The sequence below is a fragment of the Chrysoperla carnea genome, chromosome 1 (assembly GCF_905475395.1).
Source record: "Chrysoperla carnea chromosome 1, inChrCarn1.1, whole genome shotgun sequence".
Classification (NCBI taxonomy): Eukaryota; Metazoa; Arthropoda; class Insecta; order Neuroptera; family Chrysopidae; genus Chrysoperla; species Chrysoperla carnea.
This window is the reverse complement of record NC_058337.1, coordinates 9,322,361-9,336,559: the sequence shown is the minus strand read 5'-3', so window position 1 is coordinate 9,336,559 and position 14,199 is coordinate 9,322,361. Positions and strand designations below refer to the sequence as shown.

General features: G+C 29.0%; 1 protein-coding gene across 1 annotated transcript in view; it reads right to left on the bottom strand.

Moving 5' to 3' along the window:
• LOC123290698 (limbic system-associated membrane protein-like) overlaps positions 1-14,199 on the bottom strand; it is a 219,529-nt gene that overhangs the window by 175,408 nt on the left and 29,922 nt on the right. The gene's annotated exons all lie outside the window — the stretch shown is intronic.

Sequence of the window (14,199 nt, the reverse complement as noted above, 5' to 3'; positions counted from 1 at the left end):
CTAAACAGAACAAACTTACAAATGAGATACATAAAGTGAATTGAAAAAATTCACCAAAAAAACTTTTGAAATAGGTTTCATTCATTTTATTGTGTGTAATATAATGAATTTAGTTAATTATTCATTCAGATGCGATGTTCAAAAAACGGTTTAAACTGGGGAAAATCTAACCTTACACGGCAGTGTGAACGTGAAAATTAAGCACATGATCATTGGGCATAGGAATATCATAATCTTTAGTTGCAATTCAAAACAATATTTAATTAGAAAACAAGTGAAAACAAACAATTGACTGAGTTAATTGTTGAAATACCATGCATAGTCAGTGTTGATTTCTTTATCACATCACACATACAAACATGTGACACATACATAACTGATAATCAAGTACGGCTAAATAGTTTACGAAAAAATGTTTCAAACAAAAGTTGTTTAATTTTTGATAAGGAACATTTTTTACATTTAAACTTTTGTTCTATCTCTAACGGTTTACAAGATGGGTCCTACGGACCCAAGACCCAATTGACCTGTGATGCTCATTTACGAACTTGACCTCACTTTTTACGTCCTGAGTACGCTGTAAAAATTTCAGCTCGATATCTTTTTTCGTTTTTGAGTTATCGTGTCCACAGACGGACGGACGGACGGACGGTCGGACGGACGGGCAACCAGAAATGGACTAATTAGGTGATTTTATGAACACCTATGACAAAATTTTGTTTCTAGCTTCATTATTTTTAAGCGTTACAAACTTGGGACTAAACTTAATATACTATGTATATTTCATATATACATGGTATAATAATAACAAAAGTCCAATTTGAACCTAAATGAATTTAACTTCAAGAGTTAAGATTTGGAGTTTTTTGCAATTCTAAAACTGAAAATAAAAACTTCTGTAAGTATGGCTTTTACCACATTGAAAGTGTACGTTTTGCATTTTTATGATCTTGATCTTAAATGATTCTCATTTTATTGATTCAGAAAACGTATGGTTTTTAAATTGTTCACCAGATATTGTGTGAAAGTAGCAAATCATTTTTTATGCTACAAAGTCTTTGATGTCGTGAGAACAGCAAAAACTACTACTACACATAATTAAAACTACGCCGGAAAGTGCCTTATTTGAATTTTGAAACACCATTAATATTTTTCAATGTGTTGAGATTTACTTTGTGGAATTCCATATTCAAATTAAAACAACAAATGTTATATTTGTATTACTTTATTTATTTTTGCATAATCCATTTTTTAAAATTTTTCCAAAGAAAAATTAATTGATTTGCATGTATTGGATCTCTTTGATCATCTTCAGAACTTTGATAAATCTCATTTTATTGTTTCAAAAAACGAATGGTTTTTACATTGTTCTCCAGCTATTGTGTAAAAGTAGCAAATATATTTTTATGCTACAAAGTAGTTGATGTCGTGAAAACAACAAAAAACAAAACAGAATAAACAGTGTATGTCTCAACTACTCATAATTAGAATTTATTAATTTTATTTTCATTTATTTATAGTTCTTCTTGATATACTTTCAACAAGTGTTATTTAATTTCTTTCATATTCTTTTATTAAATTTATTTATTTGTTTCTATAATGTTAAATAAACTGTTAAAAAATATATTATTTTTTGAATTATGTCAAGTAAAGTTAAATTCTACAGCAATTATAAATCGTTTAATTATCTTAATGTTACATTAACAGTTAAAAATTTTGCTTGAATCTTTTTTCATTCAGTTTATAGTTTTTAAACTGTGAGTTATTTTGTATTTTAAAATACTACATATTAGCTTGATACTCGCCCGCTTCACTGGGCTTAAAAGTAATAACCAACACTTTATAGCTTCCAGCTCTCACTTATCCTCCTTCTATATATGTGATTGTTTTACACAGCTAAAATATATACACAGTTTTCAATTTTTTAAAGTGCAAAATAGTCATAATTGAGTTTATCAGAAAGGATGGCCATAAATGTATTAAAATTAATTCATACTCGCGTCTCGTTCTCGATGATTGACTACTTGTAGTATCTGTTTATGTACAAAGGTTTTTTTTGTTTTTTGGTATCCTAATATTCTATTATGAGTTCTTAAAGGAACTATAAATAGATCTGATGAATAGATAACCTGAACGGCAACTACCCAGTGATAGTCACCTAATCGAATTTATAGTATGTAAACTATAATTAAAACTATTTACGTAAATCTAAATCTTAAATCTAGAACACTTTGTCTATTTAGTCTATTTACTCTTTCACTATTGTCTAAGAGATTGATTACTTCAACATTTGGCTGCCTTTCAAGGCGAGTCAAGTAACTTTCACTGAACCGCGTAATTTCTTCGCGCACTGTGGGCACTTCAAGACTACGGTGAATGTCGTCATTACGCACGTACCAGGGAGATTCACTAATTGTTCGTAACACTTTTGATTGAAACCGTTGAATAATTTCGATGTTACTGTTGCTAGCAGTTCCCCATACTTGAATCCCATAAGTCCACAACGGTTTTAAAATTGTTTTATACACTAGCACTTTATTGTCTAATGATAACTTAGATTTATGGCCTAACAGCCAGTAAAGTTTCGAAAATGTAATTGTTTCCTCTTGGACCAGTGTTTACGCCAAGTTAGCCTTCTGTCTAAGTGAATTCCCAGGTATTTCACTTCGTATTGCAGTATTATCTGCAAAAGTAGCTATGGTATTTTTCCGTCGGCTGGTAAGTCCGCGGTATACATCAAGCAGAGAGTTGGGCCCAGAACGCTCGAATATATATATATACATATATATATATATATATATATATATATATATATATATATATATATATATATATATATATATATATATATATATATATATATATATATATATATAACTTAGGAGGAGGGGACGAAACTCTACCCCACCTTAAAAATATGAGGTGTAGTTTTTAACATTTACTAACAACCCACAAAAATTTACTAATTTACTAACAACCCACTCCTCTTGCGAATATAAAATAAAAATGATTAAATTTCAAAAAATACTTATTTCGATGTGAAAAGAAAAACCGAAAAGTTTCGCTACCCGAACTTTTAATCCATACACAAGTCGTAATTTTATCCAACTAAATTAAAATATAAATTTTATAAAAGGAAACCTTTGAAAATAAAGTATATAAGATTGAACAGTAATTATTCAAGTTACAAATTACAATAGGTATAGCTTATTTTAGTAAAACTGACATGACTAATTACATAACCGGTAAACGCGGTAGCAAATTGAACGATCACGACAAGTGGGAGTGAAACATTTAACACACACACACACACTTACACACACATATATTCATTCGAAACACAAGTGCTTAAATGTTAATATGTTAACTCTTATACAGTTTTGAATGTTCAAAAGACACGGCGTTGTTTAAATTTTTTTTTGTTTTCACTTGACAGAACGTTTTTGTATTCTCGCCCCGAAATCAAAAAAAATAAGTCGTATGACCTTTTAACGACTGCGGTGTCTACAATTAGTGCAATTTTCGAGATATTATTAAAAGCATAAACTTTTTTTCTCAAGAGACTTAAGCCTCGTTACTTACCGAGGCGAGGCGAGGTATATTATTCCAAAAACAACGGCGAAGCGAGACGAGGTGAATTGTCCCAAAAACCTCGCCTCGGTCGAGGCTACTCCCATCCCTCTAAATTTTATTTATTATTTTAGGAAAAATATTTATTAATTAAAAATTATATAGAAAATACTAAATAAATTATAAATGATATAAAAATTAATAAACACTCCAGAAAATTTTTAAAATTATTTTTTGTTTTTATAATTTTATAATAAAATATGATATTATTTAATTATTACAATATTATCAAATTATAATATAATTAATAATATTTAGAGAAATAGATATTAGAATGGTTGTTTATTCTCATAATGAAAATATCTCATTCAAAAGATAATATGATTTTAGTATTGAGATTTTACATATAATAAAAAGAAACAGAGAAACAACCAGACAGAAAGAGAGAGTTTAATCTAGATATCACAGTATACACGACTGTTCTTGATAAGTTTATTTTGTTGGGCCAAATTTTTTTTTTCTGTTTTCATTCCAGGAGTCATACAAATTTAGGGAATAAGCTACTTATGTTCCGTGTTTATTTAGTGTCTAACAAATTTTTTTAAACTATATTTTGCCATATTATGTACGTTTATGAAAATTAAGTCAAAGATAGTCGACATTCTATCTCGGCCGAGGTCCAAGCGAGGTGAGGCTAGTAAGCATTCTATCTCAAGCGAGACCGAGGCGAGGCGTGGGTCATTATAAAAAAATCGACGCGAGGTGGGGAGATACCAAAACTTAGAGATAGAACAAAATTTTAAATTTAAATAATATTCCTTAAAAAAAATATATATATTAGATGGGAAGTCGAAAATTTGCTGGTAGCATCAACTAGTGGTCTAGTGAAATATTTTCGAAAAACGAAAACAAATTCTAGAAAATACTTCAAATCAAAACCAAATATGGCGACCGAAAATCCACCATAATTGTGTTGGTTTTTTAAACCCTTCTAATTCAAAAATAATAATGCAATCGCTGACATTCTACACTTTCGATACAGGTTATTTCAACAATTATTACAGCCAATTGTTTATTTCCACCATTATTTTGAATATAAATTTTTTATATTTTGTTTTGTATTTTTTCCATTTTACAAAATTAAATTATATACTTGTTTTCACTACTTGCCATAAAATTTCTTGCTATGACATTGTATAATTGGATAGTTGGTTGTAACATATACAAAGGTGTTTTTTAGAACAATTGTGTAAGACAATAAAATTATCCCATTTGTTTAGTTTATTGTGTGATTTCGTTCTGGAATATTTTTTTAAATATTAATACAAATATTTTGAATTGTATTATTTGAACATTTACAATACAAAGAAATATTTAATTATACCTCATTCTATTTTGTAATCCTAGCATTGTTTTGCATTAAATTTCTTTTTTTATATTAATAATTGCTAAATAAAATTAGTAATAATTACCGCATGGTATCTTAATATGTATAAAATTTTTAAAAATTTTAATTCAGTTATAAATTTTAGCGTTTCAATTATGGTTATGGGATTTTTCAACGTTTTGTTACATATTTAATGCCAGCAGATCGTATCTTTTCGTATGCGGCATGTTTTGGTCTATGGGTCTAGTGGGTAAAAATTATTATTAGTAAAACTAAATATAGTAAAATTACAAATTACTTCTATTTATGCCATTGTCCTATTTATTTTTAGGTAAATCCAATTTGTATATAGCGCCATGACACTTCAGAATCGTGCGCCATGACACATGCGTTATGACAATTCATAGTACACAAAAGAGTTTATACAACTAGAGAACGCCAGGGCCTAGAAGAGTGACTTCCCCTGTGTCCTTGTCTAATGTCAGTGGCTACATTATTTCTATTAAGTAAATAGTTAAAAAAAGATTTATGGAATATTATTTGATACATTAAAAGTTATTCAAAAAGTAGAAACGTCCAAAAAAACTTTATTTGCAGAACAAACACAATATAAACAGTTTAATTTTTAATAAAATTAACTAAAAGATTTTATGGAGTTTAATTATTATTTAAATTTAAGTTCACTTTCATCAACCAATATTTCAGTTACAATATTTCTGAAAAAATCAATTGTGTACTTAATATAAACTGCGGCAACATATTGGAGAATATGTAAATATGCATATTAAACACTTTTTCATTTTTCAGAAAAAATAATACAAAACTGTATATAACCTCTTTGTACAAGACAAATATAATGGCAGACACAAGATCTCTATTCCAGACAGGGACAGGGGCACAAAAGAAGTCACTGGCAGTCTTCTCTCTCTTTCATCATATCGCATTCACTTACAGGCTAGCAGATCCCTCGCGTTCTATATGTACATAAACTCTTTGAATTTAAAACCATTCGTAAAAGATGTTTATATTAACTTGCAGAAATTGGAGCTTCTAAGGATGACATTTTCAGTCTTTAACGAACTTTTAAGACAAAAAAAAAAACCGGGAAAACAAATTTTTGTCGAATCGTCCATTGAAAATTTAAATTTTAGGAAATGCTATTTAATGTGTAAGAAAACGGCGATGTAACAAAACCGGATATTTCTAGAATCTAGTACAGAAGTTGGTTAAAGTCAAGCGGTTGGAATTGATTTGATATCACTTTTATTATGAAAAAAAAATTCATTCGTTTGTTATGTAGCATATAGATTAACTTAAAACGGAGCTTAGCTTAAGTATATATATATAAGTATATAGCCAATGATAATCAGTAGATATTAGTATATTTCATTCAATAATATTAAACTAAAGAAGGGATATGAACTGATTTCAATTGGATTTTATCATTTTGAAAAAACATTTTAAAAAAGTATTTGATTGGTTTGGTCAAATCCTACGGAGCTTAGCTTAAGTATATATATATATCTACTGATTATCATTGGCTGCTGGTTATCGAATCATAGTCAGTGAATGAACAAATTTATCAATTTCGGCCATACCTATAGCGCCCAAACTAGGGCTCAAATCCAAACCAAAATTGGTAAATGACATTTTCCTTCGTCTTTATGAGCTTATTCTGTAGGCCGACGATCTGCAGTCAATAACAGAACCCTGTATATATATATATATATATATATATATATATATATATATATATATATATATATATATATATATATATATATATATATATATATATATATATACTTAAGCTTAGCCTAAGAATAATGTTGCCACCGTAAGGAAGGTGAAAACGGTGATCTACTTTTTCCTATATTTATTCAAAGAAAGATTTACATTCGGTGGACCAAAAAACAATTTTTTCTACATAAAATGTGAATAAAAACAACGTATACAAGGAAGTAAAAATTATTTTTATATTTTAAAGCTTGTAATTTAAAATTTTTACATCAATTCGATTACAGTTTTATTATAGTGTTCATCGTGCATAAATTGTTTAAAAAGAGCATAAAACAAAAAAATATGCTACTTGAATGTTTCAAACAAGCAAAATTAACACTTTTAAAAAAAGGGCAGTCAGTAATAAAAAACAAAAGAGAAAATGTCGACATATCCCAAATAATTTTATTTTTATTTAAACTATACACATGTATCTTGTATATTTAATTTTCTATTCACAACATTTTATGACATCATAAAGTAACAACAAACAATTTTCTTTTTTTTTTTTATATTTATTATATTTATTTTTCTGTCTTCTTTTTTATCTGTTTATTTTTTGTTTTATTAAGTTGATGGATAAACTGATTATAAAGATATTGTTTTGTTCATATATTCGATTTCTTAGGGATTATAATTTATTTTAGGATGTATGAGCATGACAACAATGTTTGATTTAAAGGCTCAAAATTTGTTTGTAGGTAGTCTTTTACTCAAAGAATATGTGGTTAAAATTTCAGCTTAGGTATCCGTGCAAATTTTTAAGAAAAAAGTAGATAATTAAAAATCGATATAAAATACATTGGCTCTTATGGATGAATCTCATCTCACGACATATTTTGGAAGTTTTTGACAATTTTCATTTGGAATGAATGAAAAGAAATTTAAAAAAAAACTTTTTAATAGAAATTAAACATATTAGCAATGAATTAGAAAAGAAAAAAACTGAGTGTCACCGTCCATATAAGGGATGTAAGAGCAGGGTAGATTAAGGGTTGAAATTATTTTTATCTTATTTTCAACTTTGATGATGAATTTTGTTATAACTTCATGAATGTAGACGAAAAATAAGAATAAAATTTTTCGATATGTGTCTTGGTTTTCGAATTATCGAAAGCTAAATAATTGAACAAAATTTTCAATTTTCGATATTTTGAAAATTAAGCCAGATATCGAAAAATTTTATTCTTACTTTTCGTCTTATATCGTCAAGTAATAAAATAAATTTATCATCAAAATTGAAAATATCTATTATTAAATTTGTGCCCCCACTACCATGCTCATACATCCTTAACGCGGTATATTCATCGTTTTTTATTTGTTTGCTCTTTAAAACTACACATCGGAATTTTGACGTAAATTAGTTGTTTTTGTACCCTAGTATGTTAATTCTTACATGAATGGTGTAACAAGAGAAATTTACAAAAATCAAAATCGGTTCATCGGTTTAGAAGCCACGATACCACAAATAGACAAAGAGACAGACACACACACGCAAACATATCGGTCAAACTTATAAAACCTCCTTTTTGCGTCGGGGATAAAAGTATATGAGCTATTTGTATATGATGTACTACGTTGTGTGGGTGTTAGAACATTGTCTTTCTGCAACCGTTTTCCTTATTCTTTATTTTAGAGATTCCAAATTTATCAAAACCTATCAAAACAACACCAAATCTATTTACAACGATGATGCTGTTCGCAATCTGTGTATTCCTTTATGGACAAACATTATTTCAATGAGTATATACAATTTTTTACTTGAATCGGTGTCGGAAATGTCGGAAAGATAGAACACTTTAACTTTAAAGCATTTATTAAGATTCCGTCAAAAAACTTCTACTTGAAGAATAGATAAAAGTTCTGGTTAAATTTTCCCTGGTAACTAGTTTTAGTACTTGTTTTTGGAATAGCAAAAAGTGTTTTACAGAAATTTTTTTGAATCGATCTATGCAAGAACAATAGGTTTTTTTACTTAAATTTGAAATTTTTTTTTATACGTTACATTAGTATTTGATTTACAACAAGAAAGTATTTAAAAAAATACTATTTACATTATATTGTTTTGAATGACTTCAAACCGTGACATACAATCATTTTTGAACATGTAAGTTACAATTATTTTCAAGATTAATTTTTTTTGTATTTGTAAGCTTATAAGCTTACCTAGCCTTTCATATGGCGTGACGTAGTAACTTCAAAATACCTCTGATTGGTGTTTGCTGTCACGTTACCGGATTTATAATTTTAAAGAATTAATTTTTTTTTTAATAATTATAATCTTTATATTTTATAAAAATTAATTTTGTGTTTTGTTATCTACGTATCATGATTAATCATTAGAAACTTCTATCAAACCAATTTATTCTTAGTGGAGAAAAACCTATTATAGTTTTGCTTTTTACTCGACAGAGACTCGGCCCGGATTTCAACAGTTAAGGTATCGTTATATTTGTCTTAATACGTAAAATGCCCTTAGATAGGGGTTTGAAAAAAAAGCGAATTTTTGGCGCGAAACAGTAATACCTACATTAGTAAAAAATATTAACCAAACCTATCGAGTAGGGTATCAAACTAAAGAAAATGAAAAGGGGATTACAACTACATATATATATATATATATATAAAATTTGATATTAAACAGTTCGGTTTTGGAAAGACCCCGTAAGGTAATGTTTTTTTTTCCATAAATAAAATCTGTGATAAATTTTCTGCATGATGAAAACTTTTTTAAAGGCCAATCACCGATTAAGTTTTGTACAGTTAACATTATTGTGAGTTCTTGCATAAGATACTGTGTAAAAAATCACAATTTTAAAATGAAATAATTCACAATTCAGCCCCTCAAGAGTCCCAAAACTGTGTTTATTGTGATGAAGGAAATTTGATCATTAACCGAAAAAAAAATTTGGAAAACGGTTGACCCTGCAGGTCATCCCTGTAACTTCCCGCTAAGTATTATATCGTACTCACGAACGAATCAACCGATTTTAACCGGACTGGTGGTGATCGACGTGGTTTTTTGATGTTAAGAGCTGATTAGTTTTTGGAATTGATCGATACAGCCGTTTAAAAGTTATTAAAAAAAAAACACTTAAAAAAAATTTTTTTTTGCAGTTTTACACACAACACACACACACACACACACACACACACACACACACACACACACACACACACACTCATACATACATACAGACACCCTCGCGGAAGTAGTCAGGGAAGCTTCCTGACACCTTAAAACGTCGAGATCTGATGAAAACTCGATTTTGGCAAAGCGGGGTGAAAACAATAACTTCCCTATTTTCTTAGCGGGAAGTTAAAAAAATGAACATTCACCGTACTTGCTCAAACAACCGAACTACTTTAACACACGAGTTATATACATATATAAAAATTATAATTAAAAAAACTCTAGATGGTATTTTTTAGCAATTTCGTATAGATGAAAGCGCAATGGTTTATGTCTCGACAAAGCTTAGTATGGTGCTTCTGTCTTTCGTTTGTATTCATTTGGTGGTCATTAATGGCCATTTCAACATGTATTCCATATTTAAAAAATGAAATGTTAAGTCCTTTTATACTATTCATACTTTAAAATACAATTTATGAATGGCAAACATACATATTTTATACTCAACATTTTCATACCCGCACGTATGTTTTAGACAGTGATAATATATGTTTAAACTCAAAACTAAATAGAGATGGAAAGAAATGAGTATTTTGTTCAAACAACCCAGATGGTTAGGCAAAATTGTGTGAAAACACTGTAAAATAGAATTTAAAATCACCAGGTCTTCATGAATATGACTTTTAGAAATCACATCAATAAGTATGCAACTTTCTTGTTGGATATTTAGTATGCTACAATGAATGTTACTTCAATAAAAAAATATTTAAAAATCAATAAAAACCCGACTGAGTTAAATTTAAACTGAGAAGAAAAAAAAGTACAGCAGTTTACATAGACTTTAACAGTCGGGATCTATTAAAATCTTCTCCGTCTCGAATGTTCGCAATAATGGGTCTCGACTGTTAAAAACGCCATGTAATCTGCTCTACTTGTTTTTTTTCTTTTCAGTTTATATTTAACGCAGTCGGGTTTTTTGATTTTTTAAATAATTTTTTTATTTTATTTTAACCTTTTTAATAAGGATTTTCAATTAAATATTCAACGATACCCCACTTTCCATAGTTTGTCGACTTTATTTTACCTTTTTCACAATATGGCGTCTGGTGGTCGACATATTGAATTTTCATTACTGTCATCTAGTAGCACTCGCAAGGTTAAGACAAATCGATTGATGTCCGAATCATCAAAATCGGTCGACGCGTGTGGTCTCTAGTATGCCACATAAGAAAACACATAAATTTTTACAATATGGCGTCTTGTGGTCGCCATACTGTAATATAAATTGATATATTCAAGTGTGAGACACGTTAAGGATTCCGTACCATCATACAAAATAAAACACTCATTTGTTTAAATTTTTGCAAAGAAAAAAAATAATTACGGAATCTTATACTCGTACTTGACTGGTTTTTCTATGAATCACTTGTACTTTCCTAAGGTGTATGTAGGTCTCCTTCGAATAAGAAATGAAATATTTTCTATTATCCCTTGAAGGCCATCCATAATTATAAACATAACTATTATTGTCAAAGCCACATATTATTATAAATAAAAACTACTCTTATATTTTAATGACCAATTTTTAATTATGTTTATCATTAACTTTTATTTGTTATTATAGCGGCATTAGTAATACACACGCTGTCAAAATGCGAGTTATAACCGCCGAAAAGCAGTAATTTTATAATAGGTTCCTATTGGTTTACCTTCGGCTATGGAATCCTAAAAAACATAGAATAGGAAGAGAAAAGAAAATAGTGACAAAAAGATGATGTGTCTTGCCTATTTCGTGGCTAATAATACCACCCACAGAAGATTGGTTATAATATTCAATTTTTTGTGGTTAGGAAAGTCAGCTTCTTTTACGCTCTGATACGGGAAGTAAGAAAGGGGAAGGCTGGGGAAAATGGAAGATGGAAATTTTGCATTATCTTAATTTTACTACGTATGTATTGTATAGGTTATGCTTCTGTAATCAAAATGATATCTATATCAAATGCACCATAATATATTTTATAAATAAGTAATTGTTTGAGTAATAGTTTGGTTAATAGTAAAAAATTATGTTTCTAAGAAAAATTTTTTTCAAAGAAATTAAATCACTCTTCAAATTTATTATTCGTTTAAAGGCTAGAGAGCACATTTATTTCAACTCGAGATTATTTAAATATTTGCTCTTTTGAACGTTTGACATGAAAGTAATTCTTTTGTTTGCAGTTGTGTGACGTTGAACAAATAGACGAATAAAATAAGCAATATGCAACACTCATTCTATCTAACCATATTCAAAAACAAGTAGAGTGAGATTGTAAAAATACATTCAAATGTTCCATTTCATTCAATCCAAAACATTTGGTACAATATACATGTTTATTTATACGTTATACGTAGAAATGTGATATAGTTTTTTAATAAAGACAACGTTACATTGGCCTGCTTGCCTGCCTGTCTTTTAATGCCAAATACCGCGCATGCCATGTTTTGTAGTATTCACTACAAATAGAAAAACTCCACAAGACCGTGCTTCATCTTTCACAACTATGATTTTTGTAACAAATTTATTAGGTGAGGATCGGATAGTCTTAAACATGACGAATTTTCATCTTATAGTCGTATAAAGTAATACATAAAATAGTCATTCTTAGGGAGTCCTCAATAACAGCTATGATATTGATGATTTTTTTTTTAATGTTTCTTTTTATACCTACAGAATAAACTCATAAAGACGAAGGAAAAAGTCATTTACCAATTTTGGATTTGAGCCCTAGTTTGGGCGCTACAGGTATGGCAAAAATTGATAAATTTGTTCATTCACTGACTATGATTCGATAACCAGCAGCCAATGATAATCAGTAGATATGAGTATATTTCATTCAATAATATTAAACTAAAGAAGGGATATGAACTGATTTCAATTGGATTATATCATTTTGAAAAAACATTTTAAAAAAGTATTTGATTGGTTTGGTCAAATCCTACTTTTTTTATTTTTATTATATTTTTCCAAGAAAACATTAGATTCTTTAAAATCAAATTAAATTAAAAAACTTTAAACTTTTTTAAATTTATATTTTATTTGAGATCTCAATGATTATTTTATTCGATTCTACTTAATGCCCTCCTATAGAATTCCTCGATGATACATACTCTATGCAAACAAAGTTTGAATGACTGGAGATTTTAGTAACCGGGGAGCCCGTGACAGTAAAACTTTACTTACACGGATTTTGAAATTTCGCTTATAAATCAATGCTATTTTACGGTAGGTACAATATGGAATAGGTGTGCCAGGGTTTATCCTGGCAGAAAGAGAAACAGAAGTATTTTACACTTTCATGGAAATTAATTTTAAAGATAACATTTTATAGCAAATTTTATCTATTTTCAGGAAAATTTGAACAGTTCTTATCGTGGCAGAAAGGTCTGTCACACCGATTTTTAATATATAAAGCCAATAAAATTTTACTTTTATCGCGGAATTACTTTCTTTTTTTTAATTTGTTCGTTTTGAGTCTTTTTTCGAAATATCTCGGTGTGACAGCTCAAAACTTGACCAAAATATCTGACACACCAGTAAACAATAAAAAATAAAATTCTAGCAAAAAATTATTCTGCCAGGGTATAAACCCTGGTACATCTAGTCCATATGGTACCTATCGTTAAATACTATTGATTCATATGCGAAATTTCGAATTTCGTGTTAGTGCAGGCTCCAGGGCTTTACGTAATGTCTACATTATACTGTATTGGTTACACTCATGTCAATTTGTCATCAGTGAGACATGAATAATTATAAATAATTAATGTTTTTTTATTCTCGATTCGTATCTCATAGAACAATTACATAATCTATATGGTTTATAACCTATTAAATATGTAATTCAATTTTTCAATGTGTCTGCCTGTTAATTTGTTCGTTCAGAACATGAAAGTCATTAGAAGATAAAAATAACTACATTCGTATTGTTTAGATTGTAGAGTATCACTAGTAGAGAGATTGAGAAATCAAAGAATAATGATCTAGAAGATAATCGACACTTTCTCATTGCTCCACAGCATAGCCAAACACGGTATGGAATTAATTATCCCTTCAAAATATTTTCAAACATGCGTCTAGCCTCACTATTGGAATATGTCAAATGTTACGATGCAAGATATATTGCCAAGGTATAGGTGTGAGGTGCTAAGGGTCTCGTTTTCAGTCCTAGTCCGGGGTCCAAACTGCATTAACTCGTCCGCCATAGCTATTGCTAATGTAACTATTCCGTTAAATATAATTATATTTTTTATTATTAATAATAAGAAACTGCAAACAGAAAATTATTGT